General features: G+C 35.0%; 1 long non-coding RNA gene across 1 annotated transcript; it reads right to left on the reverse strand.

Moving 5' to 3' along the window:
- Positions 1 to 13045: 13045 nt before the first annotated feature.
- Positions 13046 to 16732, reverse strand: LOC132622653 (uncharacterized). The gene is made up of 3 exons (XR_009575961.1): positions 16544 to 16732; positions 13786 to 13872; positions 13046 to 13313 (listed from the first exon to the last, which is right to left on the reverse strand). It is a non-coding gene; the product is annotated as an uncharacterized LOC132622653 (long non-coding RNA).
- Between the last annotated feature and the right edge of the window lie 4133 nt (positions 16733 to 20865).

A 20865-nucleotide genomic window follows, 5' to 3' on the forward strand; every position in this document is an offset into this window, starting at 1 on the left:
TTTTTTTTTTTTTTGGAACCATTACTTACATTTGAAAATTATTTGAGATAAACGGAATTTCTTTTTTCAAACAAGAGTATACTGTTTCTGCTAATATTGAGATTTTCGATTCGACAGATTTTTCCGAGTTCGTGTTCGTCGTGTTCGAGCATAGATCCGAGACTCCCACACCCTGTTCACTGCACTCGGAAAAGGTCCGTAATTCCCCTGTCCTTTTATTTCGCTCACATTTTTGTATCTTTCTTGTGTCGAGGTGTTTCTTCGTTGTTTCAGTTAGTTTAGTTCGTTCATGCATGTTCTGTTGTTAGTTAATCTAATCTTAGTTGGTAGCTTGATAGCATTGGTGTATATTTGTGTTTAGTTAATTGCAGTTTAATAGTCAATAGGACTTGTGTATTCATATCTTGGTTTAGTTTCAGTCAACACTTTCATATGTTCATACCTTAATATGGATTAATGTTAGTCCTAGCAGTATCTGGATGCTCATGTTGGGGTGACTATGTTAATAGTGTTTGACTTTAATTTATTAGTATGTTTATGATAAAGGCCTATCTCACTTAGTCATATGATATTGTCTGATTCATAAGCACGATAGGTCAGATTCCTGTCTGTTTTGAGCATGAATGATAGTCTAAATGCTATGTGCTAGAATAAATAACATCATGATAATTAGTGTTGCTTGTTTAAATCCAAGAAAGCTTATTATTATGAGTGTAAGGATGGTGGTTTAAACTTAGACTGGTCGGGTTAGTCCGTAACTTTGTCAGTTTGCAGTTCACACAGCTCATGCTGTCTAGTTAAACGTGACTAGTGTCCATATAAACTTGTATAATTTTACTGCTGTTTACCCATGTGTTGTACAGTTATTTAGCTAAACAGAATTAGTATGAATATGAGTGTTTTGTTTAAATCTAAAACTTGATTATTGTATAAGTTATTTTGGTTAACATTGTCTAGTTCAAAGTTGGAAAACCTGTTAGAACTCTTTGATTGAAGTTTTGACCAGTGGCTTAGTTGAATTGGATGGGTGTCTTTATGAGTTTACTTCGATTTTTCCCGAAGCATAAGTTACTATGCATATCCATGATAATCTGGAATCCCACAATATTGACTTAGCTAGGACTAGTTCATGGACTGCCTTTAAAAGTTGAACTTATGTTGTGTAATACCTCCTCTATTTTCTCGTCTTACTTACCCTTTACATTTCAGTCTCATGAATATCTGCACTTCTATTAATCCATCAATTTGTTTCTCTACTATATTTTTTCTTCGTTACAACACTATTTCCTACACAAAAATTCTTGAACACTTTGATGTCCAGCACTAAAACCCCCATTTCCCTCACAATTAAATTCAATCACTTTACTGATCTAGAAACAAACCATATCAGAATTCCTCTATTATGTGGAGAAACATAGTTAAACAGTTCTCTTCAAGAACCCCACAAAAGCTTCTTCTTAACTCCAACAATCGTACTTATAGCTTTCTTGGTTTTAGTCAAGATTCTATTTTTAAAGATAAAACAAAATTAAGATCATTTATCCCTGTTTCTTGTTCAAATAGTGGATTTCCTGAGATGGGGTTTCGGAATCTTGGTGAATTTTTACCTGGGGATGAGTTTTAAACAGGCCCTTATTGTATGCTATGAAAAGTCAAGATTTTGTCAAAAGAACTATGCTAGTGTAGCTGGGGCTGAAGCAGTATCTTCCATGCTGATGAAGACACAAAAGATGTGTCTGTAGTTGGTGAAGTTCAAGAATTGTTAATAGAATTTAAGAAAGAAGAGAAAAAAAAAACAGTTTGATTTTAAGCGGCGAAAGCAAAGGATGTTGACTAGTGGTATGGGCCATAGGAAGTATAACTCACTTAAGAGGAGGCAAGTTAAGGTAGAGACAGAGGCTTGGGAACATTAGACAAGCTAGATTTGTTTGAATCTATTTGGATGTGAATGATTTGTTTACTGGAGTCTGCTTAAATGTACAATTTGGTCCAAAGATGAGAATATGCATGTGGTGAGTCTATCTTGATCAGAGGGATTCAGAGTATTTGTTGTGATTGAGATCTTGTGTTAACTGTAACATAAAATGATGTGTTTGTGCTGTTACTATTTGTTTGAGTGTCTCGTATTCATCTTGTAAACCTTTAAATAATTATTATACCCCGTATTTTTATACGTCGAGTTATTCGAAAGAGAATCGACTCAAGTTAAAGACGAGATCATTTTCGGATACGAAATAGGAACTTTTAATTTCCAATTTTAATTAGAACATAAATTGTTTATAAATTTTATTTAGTGTAGAAATATTATTGGAGATTAGGAACTAATTAATTATGATTAGATTATTAAGTAGGGATTAGTGATTAATTAAAATTAATTAATTTAATTACCATTTGTGGGCCCCACCCGAAAATTACAAAAAAAAAAAAGGAAGAGAAAATAAAAACAATTCAAAAAAAAAAAAAACAATTTGATGAGTCATAGGGGGGGGATACGTGTCCAAGGGAAGGACACCATATATAACTTAGGACAATGATCAACATAAGGAATTCATTTTCATTTTTCAAGTTCAAAGGTTAAGAAAAAGAAAAAAATATGCATAACCATGGCAGCCATGGTTCGGCCAGCCATGGTTTTTAAGAAAAAAAATTGCTTTCTTGTTGTTGATTGAGTTTCAAATTGAATTACAAGTTCAAGGAGGTGATAGCAACATTGGATATTAAGTTGGAGAAGAAGAAATTGTAAAATTGGAGCAATTAAGTGCAGAAATTCCTCCGAGAAAAATTTGGTAAGATTTCCTTATTTTATGGTGTAATTGTGTTAATAATGTTGTAATAGAATTATTAAAATTGGATTGGACAGAATTGGAAGTAAGAAAATGCATAAAATTGATGTTATAGGAAATCGTGGGTTGAAATGGATTTAGAAAAGTTGTTGGGTTGTTAGAATTATTATGGGCTGAATTGTGTGAATTTTATATGTATATTTCTGTTATTGGTATTTCTGTGTTAACAGGAGAATAATTAGAAATTCGGGTTAGGCGAATATATAGGGGAAATGCTGCCCGATTTTCGTTAAGACCTTAAATAATGAAAAACCCTTAACAAGAAAGTATAAGCCAAAGAATAAATTCTACAAGCGATGGGCTACGGATTTATGGACTAGAAAGTATAGTTACTAACGATAACGTTACTCTTATATTAAATAGGCTAAAAGAGCGACAAGGCGAACGGGTTTGCGAATAGTCGGTAACAGGTATGTAAAGTTAACCCTTCTTTCTTTTTGGCATGATCTTTATGAAAAGAACAGACGACGTGTATATGGTTCCAAAGAAATTCCTATTCTTAGAGCCACTAGGATGGCTAATATTCTTGATTCCCAGAACTTACTTTATTATGTTTTGATACGTACATATGGTTCCAGAGTTCTATTTTGATATAATTCACAGTGACATTCGAAAGGTATTTGATATGACTATTGTCTTGATTTGCAAATGATGGTTCGTTTTGATTATTCCATTGAGTCTCAGATATGATTTAAATTGCATATAGTTGTCACTACTCTGCTCGTGCGTGCTTCAATATGTCTTTCACTGAGTCCCGGGCCAGGACATGTTTTCGTGCACAGTTTCACTGCATTGTTCACCGAGTCCCTCACTAGAGGGCCGGGACACGTTATAAATGTATATATGATGATGTGATGATGTGATTATGGCGCCAAGGATGGTATGTGGCGACCTTATTCACCGAGTCCCTTACTAGAGGGCCGGGACACATTATATATATGATATATGATATTGATATGCATGATTTTCATTTCATAAGGCAAGTGTATTGATGTTTTAAAAGTCATACTTGTTTCTGGTAATCTCTATTTCAGTTATGATCCTCTTTACTGTATTTCATGCTTTATATACTCAGTACATATTCCGTACTGACCCCCTTTCTTCGGGGGGGGGGGGGGGGGGGGCTGCGTTTCATGCCCGCAGGTACAGATACTCGCTTTGGTGATCCTCCAGCTTAGGATTCCCTTTCAGCTGTCTTGGAGAGCTCCGTTGTTCCGGAGCCTAGACTTTTGGTATAACCCTTTTGATGTATATATATGTATATGTTTGTCCAGGGGTACGACGGGGCCCTGTCCCGTCATATTTCACTGTTGATACTCTTAGAGGTCTATAGACATATGCGTGGGTTATGTATAAGTTTTGTTCAGCTGTGTCTAAACGATGTGCTGTGGATATGTTCGTATATAGTGGCAGCCTCGTCGGCTCGCGTATGATATTGATATGTAATGGCAGCCTTGTCGGATTGCATATGATATTGATGCGTAGAGGCAGCCTGGTCGACTTGCGTATCATTTTATGATTTGATTAGTCGTGACTCCTCAGGAGACAGTTTATCTGGGTATATATATATGAGGACGTTATGAACCTTTGGAGTTCTTCGTAAGTTTCCATATTGTTCGTAGTTTCAGTTTGACTATGTCTAACAGGTATGTATACGGGTGTCCAGGTCGGGCACTAGTCATGGCCTACGGGGTTGGGTCGTGACAATAATATTCTAGTAAACCTTTATATAAATTTGGTACATCTTACATTTTATTTGCTGATTAGAAATGGACTGATTAACTTTACATTTTTCTTTTCTTTCGCATGTACAACCGGAGCCGAAGAGTTTTACTTTGAAACTCAACGATACCGCTTACGGAGTTCGCACCCCTCCATCGTCTATCCTCTTATTTCGCTTGATCGGAAATTGGCAGAATACTGCTACCCCTTTACGAAGGCCAAAATGGCTTTTTATCATTCTATGTTCCTTTGACTTGCTCATTAGTGTGTTTGTACGACTAACCTTTTATTTCCATTTTTATGTCATTGATTGTTAAACCTAAGGTACTATATAGTTATAGCCAAGTTTCACTTAAGGATCTGCTGTAGTTAATAATAGACCACATGCGTTTATTTGGAATAGGACATTTAGACCGTAAAGGAAATTGGGCAGATAATTAGCTATCTTAATTCACCCCCGGTTTGGAATCTGATTAAAACGTTTTCATTGAAGTGATTTAGGTCGCAAATCAGTCCTCATTCTAACGAACAAATCTAGTCTTTCTTTGAATACCAATCGCCTTCGGGCCATAAATCCGATGCTATATTTGTTTTAACGGAAAAGAAGATTTTGAGTTTATAAAGTCTTTTCAGTACTATCTGGTTTTACTAAAATGAATTTTCACAATAAAATGTCAATTTGGTATTTAGCACGTGTACATGTTTATTTTATACTTGACATATAACCTTAAATAATTAACATAAGTCCGGTCGGTTAACCATTGTTAATGGATTCTAAAGGTTGCTTAATACCTTCCCTTTAGATTAATTGAACCCTTACCTAGATCTTTTGGTTTCGTAGACTTTAAAATAGAGTTGACTTTAGAAAATAACTTTAATTAACCTTAGGTGCCCTAATTCACCACAAATAATTAGGTGGCGACTCCTTAACTTTAATTAACCTCGGAATTACCGGGATGTTGTAAACCATTTTGACTCCGGTTAAAATGGGGTATAACAATATATAGATAGAATAATATATATAACAGATACTACACTAATATACTTGTTCATGAATTAGTTTTTTTTTTTTTTTTTTTTTTTGTGGTTAAAATTCATGAATTAGCTTGCTAGTAGATTGTGCTGGAGCTTGTTTAGGTAAGCACTTATTGTGTTTTATATGCATTTAATTATGTTATCACTAATATAGGGAATCTCCTTATTTTTAGATTTTTATTCATAGCAATAATCTCATTGGTTTTAGCTTTAAGTTGCACAATTTGTAATAACTAAATTATTTGTAGATTATATAATTGACTCTTGTATATCTTGTATTTATGAAAGTTCCCTTTAAAGAAATTATGCCTCGCTAGGCATAAGTTTGATTTTGAAGGCAAAAATTAAAGTTCATCCCATTTGAAGGGCAAAATCATTTTTTTGACTGGGATTTTCCTTCAAAGGCATTGGTCTTTAATTTTTGTTCCGAATAAGGATGATCGTGCAAATTGTCCGGGCAAAATCTAAATACCAACCCATTTGAAGGATAAACTGTGCAATTATTTCGTCCCTTACAAGTATAAAGTCCATCATCTCCATACGCAGCCCAACAATATTCTTAGTTTCGAAATCCTACACCTTAGTGGATGAGATAAAGTGTAATTTTGGAATGGGCTAAAATTGGCCGATAAAAGGGCTAATACACATAATATTGATGCAAAAATAAACGGAAATGTATAAGTTTTTATATCAAATGATGGAGATTTGGAGAGTAGCAGTATACAGTCAGACCTCTTTATAAAGGCATTCGCGTATAACAACACCTTTTTATAACAGCTAAGATTTTTCGGAACCGATTTTTTATGTCATATTTTATAATAACATTCTACCTATAACATCAACAAACCAACTTTATAACATTACACTCTTTGTAAAATCACCCCTCATATAACAACTATCTGCATTTTTTTGGTAATGTAATTATTAACCATCTTTATAAAAATAGAATATCTATATAATAAGTAGTATAGGTTTTGATCAAATATTTAATTTGATTCCTTAATATACTATATTTATGACATAATATTACATATGAATGCATCTGTGGAGTTTGATGCAATACTTCCTATCATTGAAGCTTTTATTGATGAAGAGATTATTTCCCATGTCATTAGAGTGGAAGAACAAGAGAATATGGAACCGATCGAAGACAACAATAAAAGTGCTGACGAACAATCTCAACCTATTGTTACTTGGACTGGTTAGAAGATTCAATAGTCCAACTCTTAGATTCCTTTCAAGGGAAAACAATTGGGTACCTATTTTCTGAAAGGTTAGACGCAAATCTTCGTAAGTGTTATATCACCACTAAGAGATTGGATCTACGAAACAAGCTACAATAAAATATCTCCCATCAATCTTGAAAGAATTTAATTTTCAAGTACTGCAGATTTAAAATGTGCACCTTACAGCTTAAAACTTTATACATTCGATTATGGATTTATTGAAATTGTATTAACGTTATTTAATATTTAGTTAAGGAAGCATTCATATATTTGGGGTTTAAAATTTAAATAATTTGTTATCTTTTTACAACATTAAAAAATAAAATAAAAATAGATTTTATGCATTTTTTTCTATAACAGCCAACTATTATTGAAATGACAAATGTTGTTATAGGTGTGTAACAACAATTCTCTATAACAACAAAAAAAGTTCGGACTCAACGATGCTGTTATAGAGAGATTTGGCTGTACTCTTATTGTTGCTAGTTGACTTATGTGTCCATGAAGTATATACTAACACATGGAAGTTGAATATCAGCACTATATTTAAAGCAGAAATCTCAAGTGAGGTGGTTTAAGGTGGGACACAACAACACTAAGTATTTTCATTCCGTGATAAGGGACAAAAGAAGAAAGCTTAGTCTGAATAGAATTATGAATAATAGGGGAAGATGGGTTTTTGGAGATGAAAGATTGCTAAAGTGGCTCTCAAACACTTTCAACAATTATTCAACCTCAAACAGACCACTCTGGACCCTAGTATTCTTGATTGCATTCCCAGATGCATAAGTGAAGAAGATAACAATTTTATGATCAATTGCCCTCAAGAAGATGAGTTCAAAGAGGATGTTTTTAACATGAGCACATACAATGCTGCTGGTCCTGATGGATACTCAGGAAAATTCTACCAATGCTGCTGGGATATAATCAAGAAGGATGTGGTAGAATTTGTACAGTTTTACTTTCTTGGAGGAAAACTGACTAAATTCTTTGCACACACTCTTCTAGTATTAATCCCAAAAGTAGAATGCCCTTCTAATTTTGCTGAATCCAGGCCAATCAGCCTCAGTAACTTTTCTAGCAAAATTGTCACCAAGATTATTTCTAGAAGGCTTAATCCTTTGCTTCCTCTTATGATTTATGAAAACCAAAGTGGTTTTCTAAAAGGGAGGCTTATGACAGAGAACATTCAATTGGCTCAAGAAATTGTCCAGAATATCAAATGCAAGAATAAATGTGGCAATGTGGTTCTCAAGTTAGCCATGGCTAAAACCTATGATAGAATGTCATGACCTTTCTTAATAGCTGTTCTTCACAAGTTTGGGTTCTCTGAAGAGGTAACCAACATGATGATGGGAGTAATATCCAATGTACGGTAGTCTATTATCATTAATGGTACAAGAAATGGCTTCTTCACCTCATCTCAAGGACTTAAACAGGAAGATCCTCTTTCACCCTCTCTTTTTATTATTGGTGCTGAAGTTTTGGCTAGATTGCTTAATAATTTTAATCAAAATGAGAATTTTTTACCTTTTTCCATGACAAACACAGGGCCACTAATTAATCATTAATCTTATGGAGATGACATTGTTATCTTCACAAGTGGTAACACAAAGTCAATAAAAATGATTATGAAACAAATTCATTGGTAAGAAAAGAGCTCTGGACAAAAAATGAACAACAACAAGTGTTTTTTTTCTGATAGCCCCTGGAACTGGTCCTTCTAGGGTCAATAAAATCAGGGATGCTACTGGATTCATGGATAAACAATTTCCCTTTGAATACTTGAGATGCCCAATTTACTTGGGAAGGAAAAAAAAAGGGAATATTTTGAAAAGCTTCTTTCCAAGATCATCAAAAGGCTCAAAGGATGGCAAATAAATATGTTATCAATTGGGGGTAAATTGTTCTCATAAAACATGTATTGCAGTCTTTACCTGTCTATACCCTTACTGCTCTCACTCCACCAAAAGGTATTATCGATCAGATGGAAAAACACTTAGTGAGATTCTTTTGGGGCTCCTCAAATGGTAAAAATAATTACCACTGGAGGTCTTGGGAAAATCTATGCTCACCTAAGGAGGAGGGGGGACAGGGGTTAGAAAAATGAATGATATTTGTGAAACTCTGAATTTAAAGAAATGATAGAGATTTAGAAGTCAAGATTCTTTATGGGAAAAAATCATAAAATCCAAATACTGTATTAGAGCCCACCCAGTGAGTAAAAAATGGGTATATGAAAATTCTCATATTTGGAAGACTTTAACCAAGAGCAGAACCAAAGTAGAGCCTAATATGATCCGGAATATTCAGAGTGGTGGTAGTAGTTTTTGATGGGACAATTGGACAGGCCTTGGTAATATTGTCAAATATTGTCCAGACTATATGCACACAACAAAAACTCAAGTGAAGGAGTTTATAGGGGATCAAACTTGGGATATTGAAAGCCTACTCAACATCTTGCCCAACTAGATTTGTCAGCTTATTCTCAGTATCAACATAGGAGATCCTAACAAGGATGATTACCTTATTTGGAAGACTACTTCAGATAGAATCTTTGCAAACAAAGAAGCTTGGAATGACATCAAAAACCACAATCCATCTGATCAGCAGAATTTGGCATAAAAACATTCCTTTTAAAATTTCCTTTTTTTCTTGGAGAATGATTAAAAATAGACTGCCTTTTGCTAACAACTCTGTGTGCAGGTTTGTAGATAATATGCCTACTGACTGCCTATTTTGTGCAGTATCAACTCTAAAAACAATTCAACACTTTTTCTTTGAAGGTGAAATAGCTCAGAGATTGTAATCTTTCTTTGGGCATCCTTTGGGTATCGGATACCAAAGAAAGCCAGGAAAAACCTTTCTTCAAGAATGAAGACAAACTCAGAACAAAAATGCAATCCACAAGATGGTTATTCAAGTGATTCCAATCTTTATTTGTTGGGAAATGTGGACGGCAAGGTGTAAATATAGATATGGGAGTCAAACCAATATGTACACAAGAAGAATGGAGCAAGAAGTACTCTGGAACATGAAAGTTGCAATGGACAAAGCATTCCCATGCTGCAAGATGGATTTGCAATGGCCTTATATATGCACAGAAATTGAGCAATTCGGACCAAGAACCATCAGTAAAATGGTAAAGTGGACATTGCCTCAAGAAGGATGGACCAAAATAAATACTGATGGAACTTTCATGGAGTAGTCTGGGAAAGCAGGTATTGGAGGTGTGGCTAGGGACGAAAGTGGTGATCTTCTATTTGCATTTGCTGTCCAAATACAATATAGTAGCCATAACGTGGCAGAGGCTATGGCTGCAAAGTAACCAAGTTGTCACGACCCATTTTTACTAAGTCGGCGATGACACCTACACTGTCCTGTCACACCCTAACCTTGGTAGGGCATGATGGGCACTCGACCCCATATTCAGAGCCGAGAGAACCCCCTTAGTTCCCGCTACGTACATAACCCCACTGGACTCTCATGTTACGAAATGAAATGCATAATGAAAACTGATCAAAACCATTCTTTTCGTGGTAATCAAATCAAGTAAAATCTGTAATCACATGGAATTTGTAACATAATGCATAATGGTACGTCGGCTTACAGAGTCACTTACGAGACTGACTTTCTATATACATGACCCTGTCTGCAAAGTCTCTAACATCAATCAGGAAAATCATAACATGTACACTCTGACTCGGCAACACTTCGGAAAGAAATGGAGCTCGCCAATCCCGCTGGAACAACCTCTAGCAATGTCTTCTACTCATCTGTATGTACCTGCGTGGCATGAAACGCAGCCCCCGAAGAAAGGGGGTCAGTACGGAATATGTACTGAGCATGTAAAGCATGAAATACCGTAAAGAGGATCATAACCAAAATGGAGATTTACTAGAAACAAGTATGACTTTAAAACATCAATACATATGCCTTTTAAAATGAAAATCATGCATGCCATTATCATATACCGTACGCGGCCCATTATGGGACTCGGTGGACAAAGTCATGTCATCATGTCAGCATATTATCATATCATCATGCATATATATATATATACCGTACCCGGCCCTCTAGTGAGGGACTCGGTGGATAAAATCATGTCATCATACTATCATATCATCATGCATGCATATATATATATAATATATATATATATATATATATATATATATATATACCGTACCCGGCCCTCTAGTGAGGGACTCGGTGAATGAAGTCATCATATGCCCTCTTGGCCGCCATAACATATCATCATCTCATCATGTCATCATATATATATATATACCGTACCCGGCCCTCTAGTGAGGGACTCGGTGAAAAATGCAGTGGAGTGCGCACGATAACATACCCGGCCCGGGACTCGATGAAGGACATATTAAGGCGTGTACGAGCAGAGTAGTGAGAAACCACATGCATAAAAACAATTTTTTTAAGACTCGATAGGTAAGTACACTAATCGACGCTTGAAAGATCACAACCACGTTTCGAGTCAATCCGAGTTAGTATAAGAAAGTTATGGACATTATTCCTTACAAAAACCTTTACAAACATTTCAAAGCAATCCGAGACCGCCTATGAAAGTTAGGGACATTAATCCTTATAGAACTCTTTTAGGAGCAAGAACCCTTTATGTTTTGCTTGATATTAAATCATACAATAAGCTTGACTATACTAAGTATACTCATGTCAAGAAGTGAATAAGAATCGTAAACAATCTCGGAATTAAAGAGTGGAGTTACCCCGAAATGGGGGTCATACCTTACTTAGCTCTAGGACATGCCAAAGAAAGAAAGGGTAAGCCTTATATACCTGGAAGATGATTCTCGACTTTCAACTTACTTCCCGTCTTGCAACTCGCTTAAGAATTATTCATAGCCTCGTACTCTACATATGGAATCATTCATAATATCATTAGGATCATCGTCGTACGTTCGTCTCGAAACTTTAATTAAAACCCTTTTAAATTCTGCCGAAATTCGGGCAGCATTTCCCCTGTTTATATGCCTAGACCGAGATTCCAATTCAACAACCAACAACATCAACAACAATACCAATAGTATTAACATCATTTCCAATACCGACGTATGCCATAAAACAGCCCGCGCACTGTTTTCTAAATTTCTCAACCAACCAAATTTGCGATATAACTATTTAATAATTTTATTTCCATATAGAAGCTGAAATTAACACTAACAACATCAATAACCACATCCTCCATATTTCACAAGTTAAATACATTTATTTTCATCCAAAGTTTTCTTCAAATCTCGTTCCATAATTCACAGCACCAACAAACGAATTTATCAGGCTATTCCCTCCGTTCTAATCCGTTAAAACTCTAAATAAACTCGTTAATAATGAAAAGGAACCTTATTCATACCTTAAGCATGCAGCCACCACGTTATCACTCTTCTCCTTGGTTGATTTTTAGCTCAAATTGAAGACAACGCAGCGTACAACACTTTTCTCTTCATGGGCTTCGGGATTCGGGGCTCAGATTTTGGTCAAAATTGGTTTTTCTTCTCTCCAAGGCTCTTCTCTCTCTCTTTCCAGAATTTTCTGGTGTTATTGGTTTGAAAAATGAGGACAAAGGGCTGAAATTTCACTTAAATAGGCATGGGTCATGGGCCTAACCCGGTTGGGCCCGGATTGGGCCTAGCCCACTGACCTTTCTGCCTTAAAACGTCCGTATCTCATTATCCCGACGTCGCCTATGGACCCACGACCTATGGTTGGAAAGCTAATTAAATTATCTAAAACTTTAATTCTGGGAGTTCTCCCAAATCCCCAAATACCGATGGGGTTATGGCCTCCCGAATCAGATCACCCAAAAACGTAACTTAAAATTATTTGTTTGGAGGGCTTCCACTTTGATTTGGCTCAAGGGTCCTTCTTGAGTTGTGTTTAACTTCACATATGTGATTCATATAACTTGTCACATGTCCCTAAAAAAAAAAAAACTTGACGTGTGGACCCCACCTCGGCTTACGAATAATCCGACATACAAAAAATACGGGATATAATACTATCGACGTGAGTTTAAATTATGTAGCAACAACATGATTGTCAATTTTTTGAGGAAGCACGTGTCACGCTTATGCTCTAAAAACGTGGGGTATAACATGTCCCCCCCCCAGGTAGGCGAGCCATTCCCAACTCATTTTATTCATTTATAAAAATGATGCGGAAATAAGCAATGATTTAGTTAACGGATTCAAATCACATTGATAATAAGTGTGGAAGTAACAACAACCCCAAAATCTGGTCTGGACTAGTACAAGAGCTACTACCAAGAAGATACAAGTCTGATAAGAAAATAGAATTCTAAAAAATATCAATATTGTCTCAAGAATACAAAGTAGACAGCCAAATGCAAAGGAAGAGTTTTCGGGTTGCAGATTTAGCCAAAGCTCACCCTGGAATCTCGATCAAGTAGACTCGGATCACTCTCGATGATAGGAACTGGAACTAGCAACAGACACTACACTCAAAAGAAGAGTACATCAAGAGTAGCATCAGTACAAACAACACGTACTGAGTAAGCATCACAGGACGACTAAGATTAGTTCACGGATATAAGCATAAAATCAATCAAGATAAGCAGATCGGCACATAATACCCAAATCAAGGTCACAACATATCACATAACCGAATCACAACCTAAGGTGAAGCTTCTAAACCACCAGTCTGACAAGCCGCAATAATCTCAAGTCTATAATCACAAATCTAAGTCTTGGAACTAGGCAGAGTCACTAGTCCACAATTTCGGTCCAGTCCATAATCGGATCCATGCCACAACAAAGGTACAACAAAATATACCAAATCAAAAATAAGAAGCCCTGTAATGATGCAAAATAAAATGTAATAATGTACAATGCAATGCACTGGCCAAATACTCCAAAACTGTACACACATGTTAAATAAATGGTAATGTTTCCCCAAATAGTCATGACCTGTAGGGGACCCATGGTGTCCATGTACCACTGGTTCCGGAATGAACCTTGGACCACGAGCTCACAGCTAGGCCACATCTTCACCTCCTGTCAAATGTGCCTCAATAGATGTATATGTTCCATATCAAAATCTCATCAACAATGCCTCATAATTGAATCACAATGAATAACTCAAGAACACATATCAAAGCCAGAAATAATGAAGTACAGTCATAGTAACATAAATCATATCAAGACTCACCACTAACTCTGCTTAACCATGGTCTAATTATACAGTTATCTCAATCAATCAGTGAATGGTATATATGAATACCTTCCTTTCAACAATTCCAAACCATTTCCATAATGTATGAATGTTTGAATGCAGAAATGGGTGTAAATATAGTAAATCAATGCACTAAAATAACAATGAGGGTACAAGAAGTCCTAATGCCATAAGTCATATCAAGATTTAGATACATCGACTCAACTATGGAATGAATCATACAACCCATCTCAATCGTCATAAAGAGTCTATAACACCCTTTACTCCCAAATATAGCAAGTACGCCTCATAACTAAATCGTACGACACCAAGTGCTCCATTTTGTCATGTATCATCATCAACACCAAGTCATAATTCGATATCAATGTATATGTGAAATGAGAATGAATGCCATGTATGATATCATCACAATTATACAACATGACTAAGACCTAGTCTCATTACATTCCTTTCTCCGATGATAAATGTCATAACCAGAGAGAGACGAGTGCAAGGCGTATCACAACGCAACAATTAAAGTAACAAACCTAATCACCATAACAGGGCCACAAGCCACAACCAACAACATGAGTATACATATTATCTCCTTCCTTCCCATATCACAAAAATACACCACCTATTCAATACATAAAGTAATGGCGACAAGCCCACATAATCAGAAGTTATACCAACCTAGGTAATATCCAACCATACATCTTGTCCGAAGACCTAATCAAGCTTACTCCCGTCAATTCTACACAATATATACGTTTCACTAATTAAAGTCTAACTAAAGTAAACCGTAACCTACCTCAAAGTGGATTTGAGCAATAGAATCACTTTGCAACAGCCTTCCCCTTTCGCAATGCCTTAGAACGTTAAAAGTCTAGAAATCATAATGCTAAGTAAGTAATGAAGTATTAACTCAATTTATAGGTTCTATAATCAATTTAACCCTACAAATCTGGTTTTAGCCAAAGTTCCCATTTTTATTGGAATCCTAGGTCTGAACAAACAATTTCTATCATTGAATATCCAGTTCTCATGATATGAAGTGATAATCTCTACTCTTAGGTGATTAAACAACATTAAAAAATAATAAACAATAACCCATTAATATTCTAGAGTTTTCTTGGTATTTGTGTTCTACCCTTCAATTTCCATTAAGGGTCTTTTGATTGAAACAAGAATCTAATATGAACATTAAGCGAAGAAGGTTAGTGATTAAGGCTTACATTTGATGGAGAATAGTGCCCTAGCCTTAGAAAGTCGCCTCTATGCTCTTAGGAACTGTTTTGGTTTTACGAGAAATGTGGGCACGAAATAACTACTTAAACTCGGCATTAAACTTAAGTAGTCTTCGTTGCAGCGGCCACGGTTTCACTGCAACGAGTTCGTTACAGCGAAACCGTGGTCGCTGCAACAAACCCTGGGAAAATCCCACCCTTCGTTGCAGCGAACCCCTTTCTTGCTGCAACGAAGAATCATCGTTGCAGCGAGGCCTTTTTGACCAGTGAGCACGGAATTTCACAACTTTTTATACTTAGTCTCTCAAAATCATTCTAAGGCCCTATGAATACAAGCCAACAACAAACCAAGTTAAAGCCACATCACAGAGTCACTTATAAGTCACAAAACACAACATACAATACAACCAAATTATTTAGGTCCGCTCATTTCTAACCTCAGGGAAGTACTAACAAGGGTAGAATGGTCAAACACGCATAACGACCAAGCGGATCCTTATAGCTAGACAATGGATAAAAGATAGAAATATCAACAAATTAAATGCATTCTAGAGCTGGACTCAATGCTTGTAACAAATTTGCTTTTGAAAGAAAATGTCAGCAGCATCAAGCTGAAACCTATTATTGAGGGTACCTTGACACTGATTGAAGGCAAGGAAGTGAGCATTAACCGCTGTTATAGGGAAGCTAATAGAGTGGCAGACTATTTTGCAAAGCTTGTTACTACTTTGGATGAGCCTCCTACTATTCAAGACTAGAGGAGCTTTTGGGCTGTTCAGTTTGGACAAAAGACAGCTGCCCAGTGTGAGATTAAGATATGACAAAGCCAAATTTTTTTGTTAGCTAGATGTATATGTCTGATCTTAGAGAATGCATAAGATCTATGATTTGCATTCTCCTTTTTGTGTTGGTTGCTTACAATCAGCTGTTGTATATTAGGGGTAAGGTCTAGTCCCTCCCCTAGTTATTGCTTTCAATAATCATATACAGCTCTACCAGGATTCATCCTGGGAAATCTTATTTAAAAAATAAAATAAAAAAACTCCCATGCAAGCTAAGTATTGAGTGACGGATTCATGATTGAATTCCCTGCATTTATCTCCCGTTTTTTATGTTTAGTATTTAGATAAATTTGGCTTTTTCTTTTCGATTTAGAATAGAAAACTATGAATAACTCTTATGGCATCGAAATCTATCAATAGTATCATAGTCACACTACAATGAAAAAGAAGGAAATAAAAATAATGACTTCTTCAAAACATATTACCTGCTACTGTGCACAAACGTTTGAGCACTTGGAACCATCTCAATAACTAGACAACCATATATCCTTCAATCGAGAATGCTAGTGGGACATCTGCAATAGATATGCAACTCAAATTGATCACGTAATTAATTTCTCTTCGATTTGATATTGATTTTAATTCTACGAAGAAGATAAGAAATATTATATTATTTTGACTTTAGTGGATATACTGAAATAATAAAATTGACTCCTTGAGGGTGACTGCATCTAGTGTAGGTTACACAACTAGAAGCAGAGCCGTTTCCAACTCAAATAAGTGGGAAATGTATGTTACAAAATATGATTTTCCCACCTCATTCCAATCGAAGTAGCTTATTAGGAAAACGCATGATGGGAAATAAGTTTCCATTAAAACGTTGGAAAACTTCCTATTTTTTCGGTGTGCATGGAAACACTACTACTATATATATTTTCTTTTCTCACTGATTCAATCAAAATATCTGTGGAAATAGCCACCGAACATTTTTCAATGGAAAAATGGTGATTTAGTAGGGTCATATTCAACCTTAAGAAAATGATTCATTACTTACTAGCTCTCGCTAATTATGTTAGGTTAGCACAATGGGCAACTTAAAGCTTACATTAGGTACATTCTCAAGATGAGTACAAGATGATTAAGAAAAGCATTAATGGATGATGTTAGCGACCAATTTTTAATTAGGATTGTTTGATTGATGACTAAATGTTGGGGTTGAATAATCAGGATGTCATACAGAAGCAAATATTTGCAAACCTTAAACACGATAAATCAGATGACAAAAAAATTATAAAAAAAGACTTTATTATATGATGTGAGTTCGGTCAATTGACCTACACATGATGATACTAATATAAAAAAATATTCTAAAACTATTGAGAGAATAAATCTCCGCTTAAGCAAAACTCTCTAAAGGACTACATTGTGGATACTTTTCTATATGTTAGTTGTGGAAGGATGTCTTCAATTTATAGATGTTCAAAACTTTTTCCCCAAGACAAGGAATAACCAAATACGGAAGAGAATTGTAATACTTTAACTTTCCTTCGAGATAAAAGTAAAACTCAAATTTGATAAGAAAATCATGATAAAAACCCTAACAAATCTCCCCTTTTGGCCTGAATTTTCTTGACAAAATAATTTTCATCTCCTTCTTCACATAATCTTCATCACTGCTACTTGCCATGGTTAAAATAAGGTTAAAAATACTATGGTTAAAAATTGATTTTAAAATATTTTGCTTTATTTTTAAAGGTGCAGTAGCAGGCATGTTGAAAAAATGATTCAAATTCATCTCCACATGTAGTACTTTGACAAAATCTTCATTATCGCGAAATCAGTTGGATTTGAACTGACTGCCATGAACTTGTCTTCAACCCGTTGAACCATCAGCTCGAATACCATTTGTTGGGGTTGAAATAATCAGGGTGTCATGCGGAAGCTAATATTTGCAAACCTTGAACACGATAAATCAGACGACAAAGAAAACTATAAAAAAGGACTTTATTATATGATATGAGTTTGGTCAATTGACCTACACATGATTATACTAATATAAAAAAATATTCTAAAACTATTGAGAGAATAAATCTCCCGGCCTTAATAAGGAAAACTCTCTAAAGGACTACATTGTGGATACTTTTCTACATGTTAGTTGTGGAAGGATGTCTTCAATTTATAGATGTTCAAAACTTTTCACCAAGACAAGGAATAACCAAATACGGAAGAGAATTATATTTTCCTTTCAGGAATAATCAAAGCAATTATTGTAATACTCTAACTTTCCTTCAAGAGAAAAATAAAACTCAAATTTGATAAGAAAATCAGAGCAAAAACCCTAACACTAAAATGTATATAAGTAATTTCACAGCAACAAATTTATGAACTTATGACATTTGCGCCCAACTGAATTAATTTTCCTCTATCTTATGTTACTGAGGTTGGGTTAATGCCCTACATCACCTTTGTTTTGCAAAGTATTTGTTTATGAACTTTCTGTTAAAAAGTATCCTTAATCCTCCATTCCAATACACCCGTCACATTTTCTTTTTACATCAATCTTCACTAATCCAGCAAATGCCTGAAATAATAACCACATTTTAATAAGTCTTGTATAATCTGCATAGTAAATCAAATCGACTTCCTCCTTCCAATCCTATCTCACTGAAATTTTCCCTTAAAATATATAAAAAAATGTTTAGACAATTTTTTATTGAATTGAATCTAAAAAAGAGAGAAGTGGCAATGATGATATAACATGTTACCCTTAATTAGGACAGAAAGTTAGAAAACAAATGCCTAAACGAGTGTATAGTATATGACATTGGCTTATTTTTCTGAATAATCATATTGCCATGCTAAGCATGACTCCCAAAGAGTAGCATCAATAGTTGGAATTACAAATTATTAGGCCGATGTCTTTTAATTGCTAGACCCCACAAATTTATTAACCCAAAGAAGAAAAAAAAGACTAAGAAGATATGACAGAGGAATGGGCATTATGGTTGAGTTCTATGCGGATTTTGATTAGCTGCTTGATGATTGGACTAAAACCAGTCAATTCCTAGCTAGCTGACGTTTAGTTGATTATTTAAAAAACCTAGCACAATTTGAGTTTGGATCTTCCTCTTTTGTAGCCTTTCGGATTTCCACGTAGCTCATTTTATTTGGAGGTAGAAATTTATTATAGGAAAAATAGCACTCCATGGCATTTTGGGTAAAGTATTTATCAGAAATGGCCATCGTTTTTTCTTTTACATTTTGTAGCCTTCATCCCATTTTTTTTTTTAAAATAATTACCCGAGATAGCCACCCCCTTCCCCTCCATATCAAACTCCAAGATGCTATTTTTCCTTCCAAATCTCTTTCTAATATTGGTGTTTTTTTAAGGGTAAAGTGTGTATAAAACACATACATTATGTTACACTTTTAACACGGTATAAACATTGTATAACACTGTATAAACACTGTATAACATTGCATAACACTGTAGAAGTGTGTATAAACAACTCTTATACGTTATTATACATTTTTATATAAGGTTTATACATTGTCTACAGTAGGTATATAAAATTGTATATTGTTGTATAAAGTTGTACATTGTTGTATAATGCTGTATATACAAGCTGCGCCATAATTTGTTGGGTCATAGGTTTGTAATTTAAAAATATGATTAAGCAAATATAATTTTGTGTGCTAAATTGTACATTACTGAAATTCCTCATTTATTATACCCCAGTGTCCCATTTAAATACTTACATAAAATAAGGCGAAGGAAGTAATAATTGTTCAAAATATGTGTTTTTGACCTCTTTATGAATGCAAAATCATGCAACCATCAACATGTTATTCTGATCAATTGGTACTTGTAGACGTACGTAGCCCATATTTAGAGGACAAGTATAGTTTTATTTACATGCTTACTCTAATTAGAAGAGACTACAAATACATATATTGTGATTATTTGAAAGTGAAATAGTCAGTCAGATGTCACACTGAGGGAACAAATGTGCAACTTTCATCCAATAAATGCATTATTTAAACCTTATTTAAAATGCAACTTTAGTAGCATTATTTCAGAAAAACGTCCAGCTCAAACACATTTATTCTCCAAAGCATTTTCGAATTCTTTTTAGAATATTTTCAAGAAAAGTTCCGATTTTAGAAAACAATAAGTCAAACATTTTCAAGAAACATTCCAAATACCATGAAAGAGACTCCTGATGCGACAACATCATGCAATGGTTGAGAAACGGACCACTCTGTAGTGCATTACATTTGTTAGGAGATTATGCTGCGGTAACACCGCACATTTTGACCATGTTGGACTTATCCGAACAGAAGTATTTTTACGTGCCAAGCCCGTCACATGTAATGTCCGCTTAGGTTCAATATGCCTTACGGATTTGTCTCTTGATTACGCTATTATCAAGAATGCGAACTCGTATTATACATTATAAAAGAAAATTTTACACGTTTAAACTATTTTTAAGTGCTAATTTCAACTAGTTATGACACTTGCACTTATTTACAAAAGATAACCACACTTACCAATTATAGCAAATTAATAAAGAAAGTAAGCACTAAGCTCCAATCTTTCCCCATTTTAGGCTCTAATCTTCCTTATTTTCTCTCTCTATTTCTCTCTCTCTCCCCCAAAACTGTTAACTCCACGAAAGCTGCATCAACAGTAATTAAAAAGCTTCAAAGCTTTGAATTTGAAAATTGGGTTTTGTCAAATTGTTATTTGTTTAGATTGATTGTTGTTGCAAATTATTGGAATATCTTTTAGGGTCTGTTTGGAAAG

The sequence above is a fragment of the Lycium barbarum genome, chromosome 2 (genome assembly GCF_019175385.1).
Source record: "Lycium barbarum isolate Lr01 chromosome 2, ASM1917538v2, whole genome shotgun sequence".
Classification (NCBI taxonomy): domain Eukaryota; kingdom Viridiplantae; phylum Streptophyta; class Magnoliopsida; order Solanales; family Solanaceae; genus Lycium; species Lycium barbarum.